Source organism: Dipteris shenzhenensis, chromosome 13, assembly GCF_047967505.1.
Source record: "Dipteris shenzhenensis isolate YYH24624 ecotype China chromosome 13, Dip_SZ_1.0, whole genome shotgun sequence".
Taxonomy (NCBI): domain Eukaryota; kingdom Viridiplantae; phylum Streptophyta; class Polypodiopsida; order Gleicheniales; family Dipteridaceae; genus Dipteris; species Dipteris shenzhenensis.
The window spans coordinates 50,235,702-50,259,465 of NC_141608.1; positions in this window are offsets into that span (position 1 = coordinate 50,235,702).

Consider the following 23,764-nt stretch of genomic DNA (forward strand, 5'->3'; position numbering starts at 1 on the left):
TTCTTCCACTTATGCTTGTGAACAGAGTGTGGGGCTAGACCCTTGGTGGTTGACCTCCCTCTCTCTTGGCAATCTCGACTAGTGCTTGCCTCTTAAGCAAAGATCTTTTATTGCCAAGTATCCTAACAATCTTTGACTTGGCCCATTTATCTATGAATTAAACATTGGGGGGATTGGGATACCTAGAGTGAATAGCAGTGAGGGTCTCATTAGCCAACTTTTTTGGATGGTCTTTGTAGTAATGAATAAAGCAATCTCTGTAGTTGTTAGCAATTACAGAGCACATGAAGGCCATGATGTCCTTCCCCCGTGCATCCATCAAGATGCCTCCTATATGAGTGATGTCATAGAAGATCGTACCATTACCCTCTGGCACATATGCATCATCTAAATCATCCCCGCCCCCACCATTACCCCCCTTAAAGCACTCTGCCATGCATCCCCCACCGCTCTCCCTGCTACTACGCCTGCTGCCTTGTCATGTCAAGCTAGTACGCTGGCCACTCGTAGTTGGAGAAGCGACTCTCAACTTCACAGGAGTACGTTGGCCACTCGTAGCTAGAGAAGCGACTCTCGATTGCACGGGAGTATGCCGGTGGCTCTGCGAGACAGAAGGGCCTCCTGGCCACATGGGGGGAGAAGGGGCTCAACTCTGTAGCTGGCTAGGTTGTCTCGACTCCACTGGGGTAATCTCAGTTGGTGTGGGGTTGGGGTGATTTGGAGTCTATACTGCCGACTCCTGGGGGGTTTTTGGAGTACCCATCATGTATGTGTATAACTCCCCAGGAGTGGGAGGGTGCCCCAAAATGTTATATAACTCCCAAAAGATGGCATCCTGAAGATCAGGTGAGGCTGAAGAGCTTCTTGGCCACATGATGAACTGAAGAAAAGAAAAGAAGATTACCATCAAGCATGCCCTCGTCACAAGATGCAAAAGAAAAAATAGAGTGACAGCCTGACATTGAGCAAGCATTTATAAACTCCTACATTCTTTGAATTAGAGTGATAGAAGTCTGTATCTGCTTGCTCAATGTCAGGCTATTGAAGCTTCATGTGGGGAAAAAGAGAGAAGGAAAGAGAGGATAAAAGAGAGGAAATGAGAGGAGAAAAAGAGAGAAAATAGAGAAAAAGAGAGGAGATAAGCGAGAAAAAGAGAGGAGATAAGAGAGAAAAAGAGAGAAAGTGAAAAGAGAAATCCCTTTCTTCATTCATGCAATCCCTTTCCATCATTCATGCAATCACTTATTTCCATTATTCATGCAATCACTTATTTCCATCATTCATGCAATCCCTTTCTTGGAAGGGGAAGGGGAAGGGGAAGGGAAAGAGAAGGAAAAGGAAGGGGAAGGGGAAAGGGAAGAACACAAAAGAAAAACTATCGTAGTGCGTCTATAGACGTGTCTAATACTGCATTTATAGGTGCAACTATCTGTTTTTCCAAAAGTCAGATGCGCTGTTAGATGCACCTATAGACGCGCTCTGACAGACGCCTTTTTGAAAGAAACTGAAAAGGACATGCACCCGACCCCAAAAAGAACAACACTAGTACCAAAAACATCCCTTCCCTACATATGACAAAGGATGAATTTAAAGAGAGAAACTTCCAAAGAAGATCAACTGCCAAGAGACTTACCTTGTATAGAGGTATGGAAGCTTCTTGTCCTCCTTCAAAGCTGCTTCTCTTTCTTCACTTCCTTGTTCACCCTCTTCTCTTATGTGCTTGGAGATGATTGTGTAAGCCTGGAGATGAGTGTGGGTGCTTGGAGATAAGTGTGGATGCCTAGAGCTATGTCTACTAACAGGAAAGCAGGCTATGCGTGCTCAAAGTATGTGAAGGAAAGCAAGCGCGCTAAAAGTAGGTTTGAAAATCAGCTCATAGTCTGCGCATCTATTAGTGCGCCTAAATGAGCATCTAAAAGTGCATCTAAACATGCGTCTATCAGCATGTCTACACTACGTTTTAGATGCACCTATAGATGCGTTCCACAGTATAGACGCGCTTTTAGATGCTCCATAGAGTTTTGACATTTACAACTCATGCAAGAACACATTTTTTGGGTTGTTTATCTATAGGATATCTTCATCTTCAACAAGAAGCTCCAGTGAGGATGAATCCCTCCATATCCACCATCGCAAAATGTGGTTGGAGCAAAAAATCAAATGTATGTGTGATCGATGTCAAGGAAACATGTATCGTGCACGCAGAATTACACTTAATCACATCTCAAAGTTTGGAGAATGGGATGCGACCATAAACATGGTAGGCCTCCCTTGAGTTACTAAACTTGCAGACCATCTATGGATGGAGCAATGCAAGTTTGAATGAATTACTCAAGTAAGCTTTAAAGTCTATTTTGCAAACATGGTGAATGATGCTAGTGGGTCAATTACTTGAATGCTTTTTCTCATTTATGGTCTTCACGTGCAGGCTATTGTGTAAAATGCGTCCAAGGGAGAATAAATTACCGACCTCAAGAGATATGGCAAGGCAATATGCGACCTCTCTTGGAGGATTAGATTATAAGCACATCCATGCATGCGTCAACGATTGCCTTCTGTTTCGTGGACCACATAAGGATGCAAGAGAGTGTCCTACTTCTGGAGAGGCAAGATATAGAGTAGATCTCAAAACTTTGGATGTGCCTCATAAGGTTTTGCGACATTTTTCCATAATCCCTCGCATCCAACATATGTTAAAGTGCAAATCCATTGTAGAGCTCATGTCATGGCATTCCTCCCATTGATCAGCAAGTGGAGAACTCCTGCAGACACTCCTGCATGGAAGCATATTAAAGACACATGGCCAAGCTTCAAGGAAGAACCTAGGAGCTTGAGACTTGGATTGGGTATGGACGGTGTGAACCCATTTGGTCTCAAAAGCACCTCTTACAGTGTATGGCCAGTGATATTGGTGAATTATAATCTTCCACCCTCACGTGTTCACATATTGCTAATATGGCATACTTTTTCCTATGGCATACTTTTTCCTTTCTAGGTATGTGAGCTCAAAGGAAATAGATCCCACCATGCTTGAGAATGCTCGAGTTATGTCAGTGGAGGTGGTCTGTTTAGTGGAGGAGACATTTCCACGTTCTATTCTCACAAGCCACCTACATCTCATAGTGCATTTGGTAGATGAGATTGCTATATGCGGTACTGTACATGCACGATGGTTGTTCTTCCTCGAGCACTTCATGACCTTGAAGGGTTTCATGAGACAAAATAGACCCGAAGGTAGCATGGTCGAGGGTTGGTTGGTACATGAGTCACTTGTATATATTTTTGAGTTTCTTATTGATGTGGATACTAGCTCTCTCCCACGACTATGGAGAGATGATGAAGACCTAAGGATGACCTCTATTGTGTCTCAAGGGAAAGGATGGAGCAAAGTAATAGAGACGGATTTGCTTAATAATACATGCAGTAGAGTAAGTAGGGCCTGTTCTTGCTTAGGGGATAGGTCATCAACTATATAGACCAATTTAGGGTTTACCTTCATTCGCAAGGTCTACTTCCTATCCTTAGTCGGGCCATCATAATTGTATTGGTCCCCCTACTCTATTGACAGTTTAGCCTAATTAAGAAGTATTTTGGGGTCCTAGAATGTGTAAGCCTTGAAGTTCTCGAGGGCTTATTGTAGACCAGCTTCCTCTTGCTCATCATCCTCCATAGCTTTTGAGATAGGTCACTTCTCCCTAGGAGAAGTTTTAGTAATCTTGGCCTCCAAGACCTTGCACTTCCATTGTGGCTTAGCCTCTAAAGGGACCTTATTGTCAACCATAGGGGATCCCTTTGCTTTAAGGGATTTGAGGGGTGCCTTAAGTCTATCCAATCTAGCTCCCTAATTGAATTAGAATTCGTGGTGTTCTATAACAGCACCCACATATCTCGGTGAAGATCCATCTTCACCTTCCTTACCCCTTGATCATCCGTTGGCGCCCTTAAGATGCTTAATATGCATGTTTAAGGAAACTGAGAGGGAACTATAGTCCTTGGCACCTTGGGATCGTAGGCTACCATTTTCATTCATGTCTTTTCAACCACGTCTATCATCCTTGTGCAGATAGATTCTATTGGAGGCCTAGTGGTGGACTAGACCCACAGTGCACATAATTAATGGTCTCCCTAAGATGAAATCATAGCCATATGGCTGCCTGTGGAAGTCCATCACCATAAACTAGACCCGGTAAGTAAGACCAAAGGTGGTGATCTTTATGTCCTTCAGAACTCCCACTTGCTGGGCTATCACACCATTGGCTAGTTTCACAATAAGGTTGGTGCTTTCCATTTCAAGATTTTCCCATTTAGCCTGGCACTGTTTAGTGACAATGATGACACTTGCTCCTCCATCCAATATTACCGTGGCCTTTTTATTTTGGCAGGTAATTGGGAGTATAACATTTGTATCGTCACTCTTAAAGTACCAACCTTGCTTGATTGGTGTCTTCAGCAAATTCGATTCTTCTACAGGGGCTTCAACTACCTCCATGGCCACTTCCTCCACAGTGACCATTTGTCCATTCATCCAGTCAAAACGATCTCTCCAAAGGATGGGGTTCCCTCTTCAAACCCATAAAAGGACCCAAGGCCTCCTCTATAGCATGGTGCCAAATAGGATCCTCTTCAAACATCTTATGGTGTAAGAGTAATCTTCCCATCAATGTGCTATTTGAGACTATCTCATCCACCTTTTCTAGGGTAGGCAAAGGCTTGAGAGCTATTTTTGGGGCCTACTGATTTAGATGGATGGTGTCCATGTCCTTGTTAGTGTGAGTCGCTGCTCAAATATTTCTTGACACTCATCGTGCAAACTAATTGTTGTGCCTCCAAAAGGCTTTGCTTCTCAATTGTAGGGTTAGGGTATTCATTATGGCCGAATGGTGGGCTTAAGTCCAATCTATGCGGCTGTGCTTCACCTACCCTATTCTTTTCCTCAGGCCATAGTGCAATAAGATCTATGGTTGATCAGGGGGTCCTGAAGATGTGGAGGTGGAGTTCATCACCATCTGTTCATCTAAGCCACTTTGAATGATGACTCAATCCGATCCCTTTCCCATTTGAATCGCGCTTGCGCGGCCTTTACGCTTGGACTGAGATGTGGCTGCTTTTTCTCTATTTGCCTATTTATGAAGCTCTTTACTCATGGCTTTAGCTTGCACCCTCAAGATCACATTAAATGACATGGCATATTCGGGGTCTCCCACTCACTCGATGATAACCTGGTTTTGTTAGATATCAATGCTCCACTCTTGTGTAACTACACGGGAACCAACTAACTCTACTTGTAAGCCCCCCATATGAGGAGAAGGCATTTGAGTAGCTCGGTTATCCGATAGGTCCTGGTTTGGACACCAGATGGGGGCCATGTGTGGCCTGATGGCTAGATGGCTTCAGATAGACTTGGCACACTGCCAACTAGGCTACATGCAAGTGCGGGAAGGCATCCCTTGATTGCCCGCACTGAGGGTAGACGGAGCATTTCGCGGGGCAACCCACTCTCAAGTTGCGGGGCCCGTTTGGAGCCTCAGATGATCTCGAATGGCTCTGGGCCAAATGGTGTCCGTAGGTTAGTTGCTCTGTTTTGTGCACCGGTTCTATCGTATGGTCAGTGGCCTATTTTGGGACCGACCCCCAGTCGACCGTTTTGGGTGGACTGGGTCGGTCACCCAATTGAGCCTAACCGGCTACTACGACTGGTGGCTATATAAGAGCAAGCCCATGAAGCCCATTTCATCACTAGCTACAGGAACCCTGATTCCTTAGCATCCAGCCTTCGTCTTCTACTATTTCCAGCATGCCATCGAAGCTTCTTTCATAGGAGCGCACAGTTGGGAGGCAGCGCCATCTATTATATCAGTTCTATAGTAATCAAATTTTTTGATTCTCCATACTATCTTGTTTTCTCTCTTGCATACGAGATCCTGTTATCTGTTGAGCACAGACGTATTATTATTTTCTTACATGGTATCAGAGCCTAGACTCTAGCAAGAAGATTTGGTAGTGTGTTTTTGTTTGCGAACATATTGTGAGGGATGGCCCAGCCTGCAAGACTGCGAATCCCACCGTTCGGCGAAAGCAGAAAGTTGGACGGCTCTAACTATCCACTTTGGAAGTTCAAGATGAAGACCATCCTAAGCACATACGAGCTTTGGGACATTGCTACTGGGGTGGACGTGAGGCCGGTTGCGAGACCGGATCGAGCCAATGTAGGACAACAGATAGTACCAACTGCAGATGAGATTCTCACGTGGATAAGAAGAAACGCAGATGCTTTGTGTTCTATTGTCTGCAGCGTTAGTGATTCCATCATGGCATTAATTCAACATGTCACCACAGCGGAGGAGGCATGGACGGTCTTGAAAAATCAGTACGAGACCACGAATCAAACGCGGATTCAGAATCTGGAGACCCAACTCGTGAATGAGAAGTTGTCTGAGTCTGAAGCGATAGAGAAGTTCATCACCAGGGTAAAGAATCTATGCGATTGGCATCACCATCACCAGCGAGAATCTAGCACGAAGGTGCATACGGATTCTCCCACCAAAGTACGATGGTCTTGTTATGGCACTGAATACGCAGAATAGAAATCCACCCCTCAACTTTGAGGATTTCAGTGCGATGCTTCTGGAGGAGGAGATGCGTCAAAAGACGAGGACTGGAGAAGATTCAGCTTTCTAGACTGGATCAAAGAAAGGTAAGGGTAAGGACTCTGGTAACCCATCTTCTTCTGATGATAAAAAGAGAAAGAAGAAGATCAAGTGCTTCTATTGCAACAAGGCAGAGCACAAGCAGAATGAGTGCCGAAAGAAGATTGCAAATGAGAAGAATGGAGTAAAGAAAGAGTCCAGCAACAGCACGCAGGCAGCACCAATAGAGCTGTTCGTAGCAATTGAGGAGACTTGCACGGAGGTAGTTCATGTACCTGCGGATGAACCTTGGATCATTGATAGTGGTGCATCACACCACATGACTAGTCGGAAGGATTGGTATACCTCTCTACAGCCGGTAGGGAATGACATCCTTGTAGCAGTCGGCAATGATGCAAAATGTCTAACAAAAGGAAAAGGTACGATTGCTCTCAAGTCAGATGGAGTTGTAAAACAGTTGTCCAATGTTCTTTATGTGCCAAATATCAAGAGGAACTTGTTGTCCGTTTCCACGATCACGGATCAGGACCTCAAAGTTCAATTCAATAAGAATGGTGCACAAATTCTAGATCTTCAAGGGAAGGTTATTGGTAAAGGTACACGGCACAACAACATTTACGAACTCTCAGCTTTCAGTGCTCGAGCAGATGTGAAGAACACTAAGCTGTGGCATGAGAGGTTTGGTCATCTAAACCTCAGTTCTTGGTTCCTACTACTTCATGACACTGATCGACAACTACAGTAGAAGGATATGGATATACTTCTTGAAGACGAAAGACGAGGCTTTTAGTAGGTTCAAGGAATGGCATGTAATGGTCGAGAAAGAATCAGGGAGGAAGGTGAAGAAGTTGAGATCAGACAGAGGTGGAGAGTTCACATTGACTGAATTCAAAAGTTACTGAATTCACGGGATCAAGAGGCAAAAACCCCCACCACGTACATCACAGCAAAATGGAGTAGCAGAACGCAAGATGCGCATCATCTGTGAAATGGGCCGGAGTATGATGAAAGGGAAAGATTTGCCAAAGACTTTCTAGGCTGAAGCATGTAACACGGCAGTTTACATCCTGAATCGTAGCTACATGAAGGTTGTGAATGGGATGACTCCATTGCAAGCATTTTCTGGTAAGAAACCTTCAGCTGCACATTTTAGAGTTTTTGGATGTGACTGTTTTGTGCATGTCCCTGATGCTACCGAGACCAAATGGGAATCGAAGAGCTGGAAATGTATTTTCTTGGGCTACAGTGAAGAGGCGAAGGTTACCATCTCTATAACCCTATTACCAAGAAGGTAATTGTAAGATGCGATGTGGTCTTCTCAGAACAGCTGCATCAATTGGAGGAGGATGCTTCCTTCCCAGATAACCAGGACTAGGATATCCATCTAGTATCACCACTAACAGCAGACCGAACTCCCCCAATGGTGCTTGGGAGGATTCAAGAAAAAGAAGACCAAGAAGAGCCTGTAGAACCACAACGGCAATGGCAGAGAACCTCCAGCCATTGAGGAGGAACCATCCAAACACCGCCGGTCCAAGAGATTAGAGGAGCAAAGAAGGGCGCAGGAACACTTGGTCAACTATGCTTTGATGACAGAAGTGATTCATGTTGATGAACCAAAGTGTCTTGAAGAGGCACAGGGCGATGATAGATGGATGGAGGCTATGCAATCGGAGTATGGCTCCATAATGAAGAACAACACTTGGGACCTTGTGGATCGTCCACCAAAATGCAAGGTAATCGGCACCAAGTGGGTGTACAAGACCAAGTACAAGTCTGACAGCACGTTGGATAAATACAAGGCTCGGCTCATGGTAAAAGGATTTGCACAGGTACATGGTTTTGATTATCAAGATACTTTTGATCCCATAGCTCGACTAGCCACAATTCGCAGTGTTTTGGCTTTAGCTACCCAAGGAAGTTGGCCCGTGTTTCAGATGGATGTGAAATCCGCCTTTCTGAATGGAGATCTCAAGGAGGAGGTATACGTGGAACAACCACCAGGTTTTGAGATCCCCCGTTCAGAAGGTAAAGTCTGCAAATTGAAGAAGGCACTTTACAGGCTGAAACAGGCCCCATGAGCATGGTACCAGCGAATTGATGCTACTTTCTACAAAACGGGTTCAGGAGGAGCCCATCTGATGCAAATTTGTATATCTTCAAAGAAGGAGGCAGGTGTATGATCGTGGTCCTTCATGTGGACGACCTTGTCATAACAGGAAACCATGAAGAGAAGATCTCGTAGACAAAGCATTTGCTAGGAAGAGAGTTTGAAATGACAGACCTCGGACTGATGCATTTCTATTTGGGGATTGAAGTTTGGCAGGAGCCGAAACAGATCTTCATTTCATAGCTGAAGTATGTTGGAGAGATACTGAAGGCATTTGGCATGGCTGAGTGCAAGACAGTTGATACCCCTATGGAGGTTGACGCGAAGCTCTCAAACGAGGATTCATCACCACTAGTGGATGAAGCGAAGTACAGAAGGCTTGTGGGCAGCTTGATTTACCTGTGTAACACATGGCTGGACATCAGTTCTGGTGTACTAAGCAGGTTTTCCAATAAGCCCCAGGAGAACCATTGGAGGGCAAGGATGTGGGAGCTGAAATACATCAAAGGCACACTTGATTATGGCATCACCTATACCAAGGGCAACATCTTGACCGGATTCTGTGACTCAGATTGGGCAGGAGACGTGGACAGCAGGAGATCAGTGATAGGGTACTATTTCTCACTTAGATATGGAGTTGTGTCATGGGTCAGCAAGAAGCAACCCACAGTTGCTCTTTCTTCTACCGAGGCCGAGTACAAATCTGCATGCTTTGCTTCTTGCGAGGCAATGTGGTTGAGGAGGATTTTGGGGGACATGGGTGCAGTGCAAAACAAGCCTACGTAGTTATCATGTGACAATCAGAGTTGCATGGCGGTTGCAAAGAACCCGGTGTTCCATGCTCACACAAAACACATTGAGATTCAATATCACTTTGTACGCGAGCTCATCATGGATGGAGAGGTCGACCTGGTGTACTGTCTGACTATAGAGAATGCTGCGGACATCTTCACGAAGGCTCTTGGAAGAGACTTGCTAGAGAGGCATCTTCATCGATTTGGCATTGGGCCGAAAAAGTAAGTTCACTTGCAGGTGGACATTGCGGGGGGTGTTAGATATCAATGCTCCACTCTCGTGTAACTACACGGGAACCAACTAACTCTACTTGTAAGCCCCCCATATGAGGAGAAGGCATTTGAGTAGCTCGATTATCCGGTAGGTCCTGGTTTGGACACCAAATGGGGGCCATGTGTGGCCTGATGGCTGGATGGCTTCAGATAGAGTTGGCACACTGCCAACTAGGCTACATGCAAGTGCAAGAAGGCATCCCTTGACTGACCGCACTGAGGGTAGATGGAGCATTTCCCGGGGCAGCCCACTTTGGGGTTGCAGGGCTCGTTTGGAGCCTCAGATGATCCCGAATGGCTTTGGGCCGAACGGCAACCATAGGTTGGTTGCTCTGTTTTGCACACCAGTTCTATCATATGGTCGGTGGCCTATTTCGAGACCGACCCCCAGTCGACCATTTTGGGTGGACTGGGTCAGTCACCCAATTGAGCCTAACCGACTACGACTGGTGGCTATATAAGAGCAAGTCTGTGAAGCCCATTTCATCACTGGCTACAGCAACCCTGATTCCTTAGCATCTAGCCTCCGTCTTCTACTGTTTCCAGCATGCCATCAAAGCTTCTTTCATAGGAGCGCACAGTTGGGAGGCAGCGCCATCTATTGTATCAGTTCTACAGTAATCAAATTTTTTGATTCTCCATACTATCTTGTTTTCTCTCTTGTGTATGAGATCCTATTATCTGTTGAGCACAGACATTGTATTATTTTCTGACAGGTTTATAGGTATAATTTGTGGTGGTGGGGGTTGAAGACATGTGACCAATGGTGGCAATGGCAAGTTTTGAGCCCAAAGTCGACCTACGACCAATGGTGGCAATGGCAAGTTTTGAGCCCTAAGTGGCCCTTGATTGACCAAAGAGGCTTCATGTACAGCTAATTGGCCTTGGTTATATTGATTTGGTGGCATAAGAAATGACAGTGGTTGCCTTTGTTGTGATACATAGATGGAGGCATAGTCTTGGGGTATCAACATTGAGAAGTCTCGTGGTTTCCCCATCTAGCACAATGGGCACAGTAGAGCACCGTCCTATCCCATAGGTGAGGACACTCATTCGTAGGGTGGTTTCCCATACATATCCCACACCACATATTGTCTTGTCTTAGAACAAGTGCAGCTTGCTAGAGCCTTCTTTGCCCAAACCTCCCTTGAGCTGTTGACCCACTCGATTCAGTAAATTCATGGCTACTTCTTTTATGTTCATACCTTTAGCTAGCAGAGTTGCCTCCTTGGCCTCTCCTGTGTTAATTGTCTTGCTCGTATGGAACACCTTGGATGGAGCTACAAGTGACTTTTCTGGTTGTGCCTTATCCTTCATATTGTCATCCAAGGGCACAGCAGCCCTGCTACACAACTTGAATGATGTGGGGTTCATGTGAAAAAAGTGATCATGCGATTTTGCATCCCTTAAGCCGATGAGGAATCATGGTAATAGCCGCTCGTCACTCATCGTCTCATGAGGTTCATAGGGGGAGTTTAGATGTTTAATCCTTACGATGTATTCTTGTAATGTCTCGTGCTTTTTTTGCTTAACCTCATACAACTAGTTGATCGAACTCCATTTCGGGCCAATCAGAGGAAATCCCACTATAAAGGCCTTCCTTAGTGTCTCCCAATTGATTTTTTCCTTTGCCTATAAGGACCTGTACTATTGGCCTGCCTTACCATTGAGGATTAGGCCGAATGTGTTCACTTTGTCCAAGTCACCAATATCTCCAAAGGTCTTCAAATATGCTTGAACCTTTTGACATGAGATACATGATGTCCATCTCCTACAAACTTATTTATGAGCTTGGAGATGGTGAATGGGAGACTCCGTGAAGCATTAGTATCTCTCCTCATAATCACTTGCAGCCTCATCTATAAGTATTATCAATGGTGTAGGTAGAGGTGCTTGAAGAGCTGGCATGGTACCATATTGGGTGGTCTTGGAGGAAGATTATAGAACTTTGCTAACTGAATAGGGATTTTGTTTACTAGTCCTAGCCTCATAGGACCTGGAGCCGCTGGCACATGTGGTGGGCTCCGGTTTACTGGCCTCACTTATATGAGCCTTGGCATGGGCATGTTTACATTAGGCATTAGCCTATAAGGTGTAGTTGTAAGGGAAAGGAGTGTCCTCTAGGGCTCTTCCCCAGGTTGTGTACAGATTAGGATGTGGGGCCATCAGATGTGGCAAGGCGTTCTCCCCAAAGTCCATTTGATCATTTTCCTACCCTTTGGGACTAGGTGGCCAAAACCTAGGTACCCAAGGCTCCCAAGTTCTTGTGAAGGATGGTTCACACTCATAGAACTAAGCACAAGGCCCTGTAGGCTCTTTGGTTGAAATAGGCATGGGGTTACTCAGAACATCACGTGATGCCAAAGTTAGTGGAGGATCGTGTTGCTCTTCAGTCACTCTAGTTTGGCTTGTGAAAGGATTAACTAGGTCGGTCAGACAAGCCGAACCATTCCATTAAATTGGAGAATGACTCCCTCATATGTGAGGCTATAGTGGAAGGTGTGGGGGATTGGGGCCTTATAGAGCTGGAATTAAGAGCCATGGTGACCACAAGATTTGGGTTATCTCCCATTTGGGCATCAAAGCTCATGGCATCCTCCGAACTCAAGGACTCTTTGTGTGCGAGGCTGTGAACCAAATAGGAGCTTAAGGTTGAGATCCCGGATGGAATTGACAGTGTGGCGGTTGATGGACCAACTAGGATGTTTTTTAAAGCACTATCTTTTGGCTCAGGATCATTACCTATCACCCTACTAGACCTTAGGTTCATGTGTTGCTCACTCAACATAGAAGACTAGACAGAATCAATCATCATTGGTCCCTTAAAGTAGCAGTCATTGCGACGTTAGCCCTAAAGTAGCAACTTCATGAGTCATTGCATTGTCAGTCTCACTGCATTAACTTAGCCCTATGGTAGCTGACTCTTAATGCAACAAGTGGTTATAGCAGTGAGTGATTAATGCAATGGGGGATTAATGCAGTAGTTGAATTATAGCAGCAACTCCCAATGCAGTGGGTCTAGAGTCAATGCATTAGTTTATCTTATAACAGTGGGTTGAATTTTGATGTGATAGTCGTGAGCTCATTAAATGCCACATGACATTAGGTGAGGTGGATAGGGTGGTTGGCCAACTGGCAATCCACGTGTCACTCATTGCATTGCATTCTAACGCGATGACTCTGTCAGTTTCATTGCTTTAACCCTAAAGCAGTGACTCACAATCTGGTTATGTTGCTGACTAGTTTTTGGTGATCTTTGTGAATTTTTGAGTTTTTGTGCAAGTTCTGTGAGCACAGGGGGACGCTATGCTGCCTATTCTACATACTTAAACCAAAAAAGCACAAAAAATAACAACTTGAAAGCATCAAATGGGAGATTTTTGAAGGGGGTGGCTCGGAACTCACTCACACCTCAACCAAATCTGATTCAACTTCATTTTTTAGTGTTTTTGAGTGAGATTTAACACACACACACACTTTAGCAATCACCCAAGCTAGCTATTCCTATGATTTGACAACAAAAAACACTAAAAAACAAGATCAAATGCATCAAAAACATCCTATGGGCAGAAATGATAGTTCCTACTTTTCCTACTATAAACACTCACTTTCTCCTTTCAATGTCATCCTATACTCCACTAAAAACACTCCTAGTTAAGCTAGAATCATTGTACAATGGGAGGGTCATGGTATAAATCTTATGCAATATAAAAGTATGCCTTGAACGTCCCCCGATAGTAGCGGCACCAAAAATGTGTAGTGTCGGGTGACTCACCTGTCATGGGGTTCTTGGAAGAATGCCGACAAAGTCTACTCTTTGACAAACTCCTTGTGGGAATTCATATGCACAAGCTGCATACTTGTGTCACCCAAGCATCTACTAGATTGTGCTGAAGTGATTCCACGAGAGTGAAGAGAGAGGGAGGGAAGAGAAGAAGGGGAATTGGAGAATAGAGTGGGGATGAGAAGAGGGAGGTAATGGTGAAGGAAAATAGTGGCAATCACAAGGTAACTAGGAATGGAAACAAGAAGATTCAAGCACAAGAGAATGTAGAGAAAAGGAGAGCTTCAATTCCCAATGCTGCAAGTACACAATGAAGAACAAAGTCAAACTTTTTTAAAGGGAGGGCTTACCCTTGTACTCTCTTATACCTCTATCATTATCATATTACAAACACTTCAGCCCATGTGGCTCCAAGGTAGATAGTATATTCTAATCCTCACACCCTCTCTTACATCTCCACTTTGTCATTACAACATATGAACTATTAACCATTGCAGTTAACATCTAACATGGAGAGGGAAGAATAAACATGCATGTTTACCTTGATGATTTTCACCAACAACTCTTGGGATGAGTAGGCTCTATCCATCCTTGCTTGCCTTCTAGCTCCCCCACTTGTCTATTGGATGACATGAAATTTCCAAGTGGAAGGTTTGTTTAAGTGACTCCCAAGCTTGAAATTATATCCCTCTAATAATAGTACCTTTCCTAATCCATCTAGCCTTTCTCCTTTCAACTATGCTGAAATATCCAAGCACAATAACATTTTCATTTAGCCCTTCCTGCCAAGTTCTCTTCTTGTCCTATCTCCTAGTTGGGGCATAAAGAGAAACAACAATCATCTAACACCCTTTGATTATGCATTGTAGTGCAATCCATTCATTTTCACTATTTGAAAAATCCTTGATAGCACCTTGCTTGTAATTTGACAAAATCTCAATTGCAATTCTTTTCCTATCCTGAGAATGTTTGGTATAAAACCAAATTCTCCTCTTATCTATAGCTTTGAGCTTGTCTCCAAGGGCTTAGTTTGTAATCTTAACCTCCTATAAGCCCTAAAATATTGGGGAGATAGAATTTTCTATCAATGAGCTTGCAAGAATCCCCCTCTAGAGGGGTGTGTAAGTCCACACGCATTAAGTGTGAGGAAAAAGATAGGTTTACTTACCATGTTTTTTAAGGCCCTTTCTTAGCTGTGGGGTTGGGGCTTTTGGTATAAGCAATAATATCCTTAACATGAAAGAGTCTCCTCTTGTTATGTATGACTGCTAGGGCCTTGCTCTAAATATTAAATCCTTCTTTTATCTGTGGTAACTCTTCCTCTAAGTCACCCTCATTGTGTTTTGTTAGCATATCCTCATTTCTTATTACCTCATCTTCTAACCCTTATGACCAAACACCTTCTACCTTTTTCTTTGGTTAATTTTTCATTATCTCATCTATGTCCTAATCGGCCAGTGCTTCAAAAGGATTCATATTAGTAAGGGAGAGTTCCCTCTTAACTTCTTTAGGTTCCACCTTCATAGGATAGGTTTTAGTAGGTCCACTGGGAAGATTAATAGGAGGACTAATAGGTTTAGGGACCCAATTCTCCTTGACCTTAGGTGTTGATTTGGTTTTAGTAGGTTCACTGGATTGGTCTTAGTAGGTGACCCACTTCCACCTTCATAGGATTGGTTTTAGTAGGTTCACTTGGAGGATTAATAGGAGGAATAATAGGTTTGGGGACCCACTTCTCCTTATTGACCTTAGGTGTTGATTTGGTTTTAGTAGGTTCACTGGATTGGTTTTAGTAGGTGACCCACTTCCACCTTCATAGGATTGGTTTTAGTAGGTTCACTGGGACAATTAATAGGACTAATGGGTTTGGGGACCCACTTCTCCTTATTGACCTTAGATGTTGGTTTGGTCTTACCCTTTTTTAAAAGGATAGTTCTTGACTATGTACATAGAAAACAAGAGTCAGGTAGATTTTTGTAGATAGTAGGCTTCTCTTTGGCTATCTTTCCTTTCCTATTGAGGAGAACTAGGGTACTAGGAAGGCCTTCAACAAGGCTAATCTATACAGATCCTGAGGATTGTCTCTTGGGTTAATCAAATCTTCCATTTCAACACTTATTACCTCCCGTGAGCTATTGCAGAGGGAAAATATTGACAATGGATGGCCATGGAGCATTTTGAGTTGAATGGAATCTTGCTAGTGATTTGAAGACACTCAAGTGCTTGCATGGTTGCCATATAGGAGCAAATGCAACATTCACATGGATGTACTACACGTGTTCTCAACGATAGAAAAAGGTGGGATTATGATGGGAGAATAGCGTTCTCTCTTGTAAACAAAAGCTAGCCCTAAATCACGGCAAGAACAATCCAAAGTGGGATCCCTCTTTACCATCCCTCTAGACAGAGTACACAGATGTACTTTACATGTGGAACTATGCATACTTGATAAGCTGATCCAATTACAATCTTGAGAAAGAAAAATCTACATTGTCTCAAAGTACCTTACGTTGGGAATATTGGAAAGCCTTGGGTGAATGCAAGATCAATAAGGCTTCACATCCTTAACTAGCAACTTTGAGAGCAAAAGTGTGGCCAAAGCTCTATGCATTGATAAAATTTCTTTTCTAGGATTGAATCAACAAGATGGTATTGTGAATGGTTCCACATAGCAAGATTTTATGCAATTAATCGTGAAAGCATTGGGGGAGTCCCATATTATGCATTACATGATAATGCTATCACCATCATAATATTTAGCACTTTAGTTTGTTACTAAAATTACATTCGTCATGTTTGCAACATATTCTCTCTATGCGTGGACGATGATTTGCACATAATTAGGGCCCTCTATCCATTTGGAATACTATCGAGCCAAGGTAGACTACATCAAGAACTCAAGGCATGGTGGTGGTGTCACTCATAGCAATGCATTGTATAAGATGTTCAATTGGTTTTCTTGATATTTACTAGGTAGGGCTTTGAAGTCTGAAAAAGGAAAAGGCTAATATTAGAACTTGCAAAAGTAGTTCATATTGTATCAAAGAATAGAAGGCATTGTGCTTGGAAGGCATCCACAGGGTGTCAAGGAGTCGCACTTTGGTTGCAAAGTAGAGGTAGACAAGAAGCACATGGGTCCAAAGAGAAATAGAAGCTATATTGTAATTGTATAATTCTCTGCAATGAATGAAGTGCATGTTTTGGCCACAATTTGAGTAGTCACACATGGAGCTATGTCTGTGTTTGGAAGTTGGGGGACAAGGTTATGGTGAAGAGGTAGGGTTGGGGGTGGGGAGGTGGGGGGTTGGGGTGGGGAGGTGGGCGGGTGAGAGGGGAGGGAGCCAAACCCTAAACCTATTTAGATGGGGCCTAAAAAAATGTGATGAGCTAAAAACATCTTCTAGAAAGGCTATACAAAACGTTTCTGAAGCCCTAACTCTCATATTTCAATGACAAGATTGAAGAACACTATCAAGCCCACTCCTCTCCAAGCTTCTTCCTCCAGATCCATGACTTACTTGCACTCCATGGCCTCCTTTGAATGCATCACATTTGGATCCAAATAGACAAGGTTTTCTTGGTTTATGCCTCTACACATTTTTTTTTCTTGTTTTCAGAGGATACATATGCATTGAACAAAAACTATGTTGTCATGCAAGCATGTAGATGAAAATTCTCTTGAAGCTTTGCTTGGGATGACTTGGTCAGGTGAACAAAACGGTGATGTGTTTCAATTACATGCATGTAAGGATAATGTGGTTACTAGACCCCACATATCATGCCAAATGTTGCATTTAGCTTTTTTGTATAGGCACTACAAGAAAACCAATGGCTGGTGGCTTCCCCTTGACTCTCACAATGAAGACAATACAGGGGTATGTTTATAAGGAAGATGTCAAGAATGGGATTATCGTATCACAATGGACTCTAAGAGATGTACATTCTGAGAACACCTATTGGTCATGAAGAATGGCCTGATAGATTCCTTTAACTTTACCTTAAATGGCAAAAAGATTGCCCGACATGCAAAGAAGTGCATGCATAGTGCCGATTTCATTCCTCCTGAAACATTGAAGATAGAAACAATGTGTTTGAATTGTTTGGCATCTCCAAGTTCTTGTTTCAAGAAATGGACATAGAAAATGTGAGGTAATCTATTTTGATGTTTTTCCTTTGAAATTTTCCAACAATAGTATTTGGGATTTTAGGATTTAGGATTTCTAATTTTAGGGTTTGAATATATATAGAGATAAGAGGCAATTTAACATTCTATTCTGACTTTCACTTTTAGAGATCCTTAGAAACTCCTACTCTCAAAACTCTTTCATTCCTTGAGTCACACTATTTGATCACCTCTTCCATGGATTCAACAAGGGTTATGTCCCATGATTTTATCATGTGGACTCCATTTGTAGATAAGGAGAAAGAGCTCTTTTTATTGTTTGACAAAACCTTAGATGTCCTAGGCACATAAAAGGATGACTTTAAAGATCTCATCAACTTTTTGCAAGACAACTTTGGTGCTTCTGCATATCACTTTGATGATTCTACAAAGAGATGGTTTTTGAAAGCTTACATCAATTACCTTTTCATGGAGGAACCCAAGATTGTGAAGCAGTTGACTCATTATTGTGATAATTTTATGGACAATGGGTTTAGGGATGTAGAGACCAATTATCTCCTAGAATTGGGATCACAAAGAACACATGCAATAGGTTCATTTCCTAGGAGATGACCTTCACATTTCTTCTCGAGGAAGGAATTTTAGAGGAACATCCTCATCCTCAAGGACCCCCCCTACTAGATCTGCTTGATATCCTCATCCCTATACTGGACTTTGACTTGTACATGGAAGAGACTCTTGACAAGCAAAGGGAGGAGATGAAAGTAGCTAAAGCATTGGACCTACTCCAATAGCCCCATGCCAGCTTTGTGCAATCTAAATCAAAGATTATTGACCCAACATCAGACATAGATCATTGTCCCCCCTCCTTGTTCATGGAGTCTTAAGAGTAAGTGTTCCTCCATGATGTTGAGGTGCTTTTTTTATTACAAGAGGATAATGCACTAGGGTTGCTATCTGGGTTTGATGTTGACACCAATATCCAAGATCCTAGAATTTTTGGATTAGATGACCATACAATGGAAGACTTTTTGTTGATGATGATGGCTACATTGAGAGATGCAAACAAGTCAATATATGATCTTTAGCCCTCCGATGCAAAAGATTTTCTTCCAATGCAAAATGGGACAAAGCTTCCACCTCTTGGATGAAATAAGATACAACAGAGATATCTATCAGCATTGCAAGAGAGGAAGAAATAGAAGCTGACAATGCTATAACTGTAAGTTTGAACAATATTTTGATGATCTTCTAGTATAACATGTTTCTTCTTAGAAGCTCCACACACAAGGAAAATATACAAGACAACACTAGCAAAACCTATGAATCTAGGTAGAATAAAGCTAGGAGCTCACAACAGGTTATTCATGAAATCTAGAACAAGTTATTCCTAAAACATGGAACAAGTGAATTTGGAACTTGGAACCCCAAATTTGAGACCTCAATAAGAGAATTCACAATGAAGAACAAGTGAACCAAGAATTAGGAACTGGGAACAAGTGAACCAAGAATTTGGAATTGGAACTAGGAACAAGTGAACTTGGAACAAGTTACCCTTGAATCTGTAATAGGTGAACTTGGAATATGGAAGCCAGAACCAAGAAGAAGTGAGCCTAGGACTCCTAATGGGAATAATAGGACCCATGACTTCTTACTCAACAAGGGGATTTGAAACCTTTAACTCAAAACTTGGGACAAGTCAACTCGAAACCTAAAAACGTGAATCCAAAACCCGTGTGAGTGTAAATCAAAGTTAAGTCAAGTAGTGTGAGTGGGAACTAGCGCTTGCCTTCAAGAATAAGGGAAATTACCTTCAAGAATCATCGAAATTACCTCCAAGCCTTTGTCCTAGTGGCTTGGGCATCGGGCTTTCAATCCCTAGGTCATGGGCTCAAATCTTTGAGGTTGGGGCCTAGTGTCCTAGCATGTGGTCGGTATGTATGTGTAATGTGCATGATTTGACCATAGTTATGGACCTTGTGTCCACCATGGTGCCCCTCAATAGGACCACATATGGGGTGGGTGTGTGAAGAAAAGAAAGCAAGATGAATTACATTTAATGCGCATGCCCAAATGTGTGCAAGCAATGTTGATTGAATGATGCATAGTGGGTGCTTGATTGGGTGGTTTAGCAAGTGGCTAGGTGGAAGAATGTTACTTTAGGCTTGTAGTGAACCCTCTAGCTTATTGGACCTTTTATGATTTGTTGAATTTTTTTGTTTGAGATAGTCAAGAGATGGTCTGTCCCCATGATTTGAAATCACATTGAACCAATGTCATTGAGTTTTGTGTAGATGAGTGAGTGATCTTGCCAATAAATGAAGTTAGTTGTGGAATCATGGTGTGGGCATGGTTTTTTTCCTAGAAAGAGTTGATGCATTTGATGAGTCACCATAATCTCATCAGATTGCATTTTGTTTGTGCTCGAGAACATGAAGTCAATGTTGAAATCTCGGATGAATTTTGTTTGAGGCAGCAAGCTTTTTAGCAAGGAATGAAGAGTTTTGGTAAGGGTTTTTGTTTGGGTTGTGGGGGATTTGTAGAGTAATATTAATTACTGCAAATCGATGTGCATGTGGTAGTTCAAAGGCTATTTGCAAGCATTCACACCCTTTATTGTACAAGTAAGTTTTCAGGTGTAAATGCACGTCTTGCTTGTAGAAAGTCACAATGCCAAGGCCTTGTTTGTAGGATGATCATAGAAGTCTAGGCAAGTACAATTGGATTATGGAGGCCATATGTTCTTTTGCAAGCAAAGCACAGTTGCTGGTAAAATGCTTGAAGCATTCAGTATGTCATTCACATGGGACTTAAATGAGGGAGTGTTAAGGCATTGCAGCATGCTCACTTGATGGAGATGCATTGGAAAGTTTTGTTGCCTCAATGACAAGCATGATCTAATCTTAGGCAACGAAGTTCTTAAATGGAGTCAACCTTGTTTGTTGTGAGAGTCGTGGACTAAGCAAGAAGAAGAATCTTGAATGCAAGAACAAGTTTGAAGGATCATGAACGTGTGAGAGAGCTGTGTAGACAAGACTATGCAATCTAATTTTGGTAGGGTCAAACAAATGCTAAGGAGTCCATGGACAAACCTTGATCACGATCTATTATTCTCGCAAAGGCTAGTTGGATTGGAATCTTACATTGTGTGATAGAATTGAGATTTTTTTTGCTTGACGTTGGTATGTCATTGTTGCTTTAGAGAAACGTATTTTGAGCTCTATCATGTGTACCTATTCTTTGCTTTTTGAAGTGGACACAAGCAACAAAAGGTCTTGTGGCCATGTTGGAGTTTTTGAATATATTGTCTACCCCATTGACAAGACTCTCTCCAATGTCGAGGTTGCTAATTTCGACGATCATACCCAGCTTGAGTCGGAGGTTCTTATGCAACCCACCAGAGAACTTAGGGTCATATGGTATCCTAATTGTCTTGCTACATGTTTTTCGGTGTGTATTTGTTGCATGGAGAATGTGCAATGTCGTCTAAGTAAGTTGAAGACCTCGAGGTTGTGCTTGTCTTCTTTAGAGTTTGTGTACTACAAATGTCTAATCGTATGTTTTTCTAGTGGCTATCATAAGAATCTAGAATTGAGGGTAGCTATTTCTTCAAATGTATGTTCTCCAACTCGGATCTTGCTCAGCATGGAAATGAATTATGGATCTGATTGCCTCATGGGAGCACTGAACTCATAGTAGAGCATGTTGTCTTTCCAAAATGATGGATGTAGTGTTGTGGTGCTAAGTTTAAAAATAGCTTTGCAGATAGGGAGTCAAAGAAACAAAGATTTTAGATTAGCACAAGGTAGAATAGGATCCATGGAAGCAACAAAGTGTTGAGATTACAACATAGCAAAAGGAAGAGAAGAATAATATTTAGGGGTTGAAAGATAGTATATTGAGAAGAAAAGGATTTAGGGGTTAGAAAGCGATTATGGTGAGAAGAACAAGGGTTTTGTGGCTTAAAAGTCATTTGGCTCCATAGGCATAGTTTGGAGGAAGGTTTGGAAGGGTTTCATGGCACTTTTGGGAATTTTTAGAATTTTGGAGGGAGTGATACTCAAAAGATACTTTTTGGGAATTGGGACCACTGTGGGATATAAAGAGGGTGAACTTTTTTGAAGTGGGGGCTCGTCCAAGTGGGAGGGAGGTGCACTTTTTGGGACCACCAAGGCCTAGGAAGATGTACTTTTTTGGACTCATATAGGCCTTGTCAGATCTTAATCTATTTTTCTAACCCACTCCTTATGAGGCCCTTTTTATTTCAAAAATCTCATAATGCAAGATATGCGAAGCCATCCATAATAGCATGCCCTTAGATTTGTAACCTCTATAGGGATGTTACATATAAAAAACTTGTAATGTGACATAGTTATATTAATTTGAACACATGCTTGAATCTTCTTGACCTACAAAAATATTTGATACTCTTTTCATAATCACGAAAATAGAAAATTCTTACCCATTGAGCAATACTATAATCAACATCCACTTTGTTCTAGGTTTCACTGGTAGTGACCTCTTGTTGCCCACCCATCTCACTTAGGAGATCACCTTGTACAAGAAAAACCACACATCATTTAATATCCCTAAGATGCACATAAACCATTCACTCTCAAAAGTTATCATATATTGAAGATGAAACATTCCTAGAAATAGTGAAGTACAATATCTATTTATTTGCTTCATCACTGAAACCATCAACTTGATGATGTTATTATACATCAAGATGATTTGGACATAATTGAGTATGACTATGTAAATTTTCTAAAATAGAGCATGTTCTAGCATTCTAAGTGAAGAATAACGTATGTATTTATATGAATATATTGGATAAACCAGCTTGATAGTTGTAACTAGTAGGATGGCAATCAATAGTGCAATGGTTTATATTCAACCAATATAAACCACTAGGCTAGGTCTGGAAAGTATTGGAAGGTGATGAATAAAGCTTGGAGTTTAGTACATTATTGTTGAGTGCAGGTTACCACTTACAACTTTGGTAAATTTTTAGCTTTCTTCTTTTTGGTGTTGTTACAAAGTTTCTACAAGTACTAAAAAGTTCCATAAAGTGAAACAAGTGTTCAGAGTGCCTTGAAAGTGCTAAAAAGTACTAAAACGTGATGAAAATGAGTTGAAAAGTGCTCAAACGTGCTAAAGTTCTCAAACATCCTAAAAAGAATTGAAAAGTACTTAGGCATGCTAAAAAGTACTCAAACATTCTGAAAAGTGATTAAGCATTTCAAAAATTGCTCAAAGTATGCAAAAGTATTGAAATAGTATTCGAATGCTCTAAAGAGTGTTCAAGCATTAGAAAACGTGCTAGAAAGTGCAAAAAATGTGCTAACCATGCTAAGAAGTACTCAAAGAGTGCTTACAAGTGCATGAAAAGTTCAAATAGTCCTAGCAGAGTGATAAGAAGTTCCTACAAGTGCAAAAAAGTGCCAAGGAGCCTTAAAGTTCACTACTATTAAGAAGTTCTAAGAAGTGTTAAGAAGTAGCCAAAATTTGGAAAAAAGTGTTGGGAAAGTATGAAACAAACCTAGCAAGTGCTACAAGGGTGCTCAAAGAGTGCCAAGGGATGTAAAAAAGTATATTGTCTTAAAGTGGCTACAAGTACTCAAAAATACTAAAAAGTATAGACAACACAGTTAACATTGCTTTGAAACTAGTCTAGGATGGTTTGTGGCAAAAGACAAAATGTTAACACAATCATGTTCAACAAAGTTATAATATATGGTACATCTACATAATGAAATAGTGACGTAGTGATAAAACAATACATCCTCTGAGTATTTGATGAAGGGACCAACAGGGTGTCCCAAAACAATATGCTTTGTAGCATTAGTGATAGTTTGCATGCAACCGTGATACAAACATTCATCCTTTCTCAAACACAAGCTTGTAAAACATATTAGATGGTAGGGGTGTGCATATAGGAGAAGGCCCCCACCCACCACCTCCTCCATGTCATTCAAGGATAGGCCACATGCATCATAAGCCTTGTCAATCTTGATAGTATTCATGTTGGAT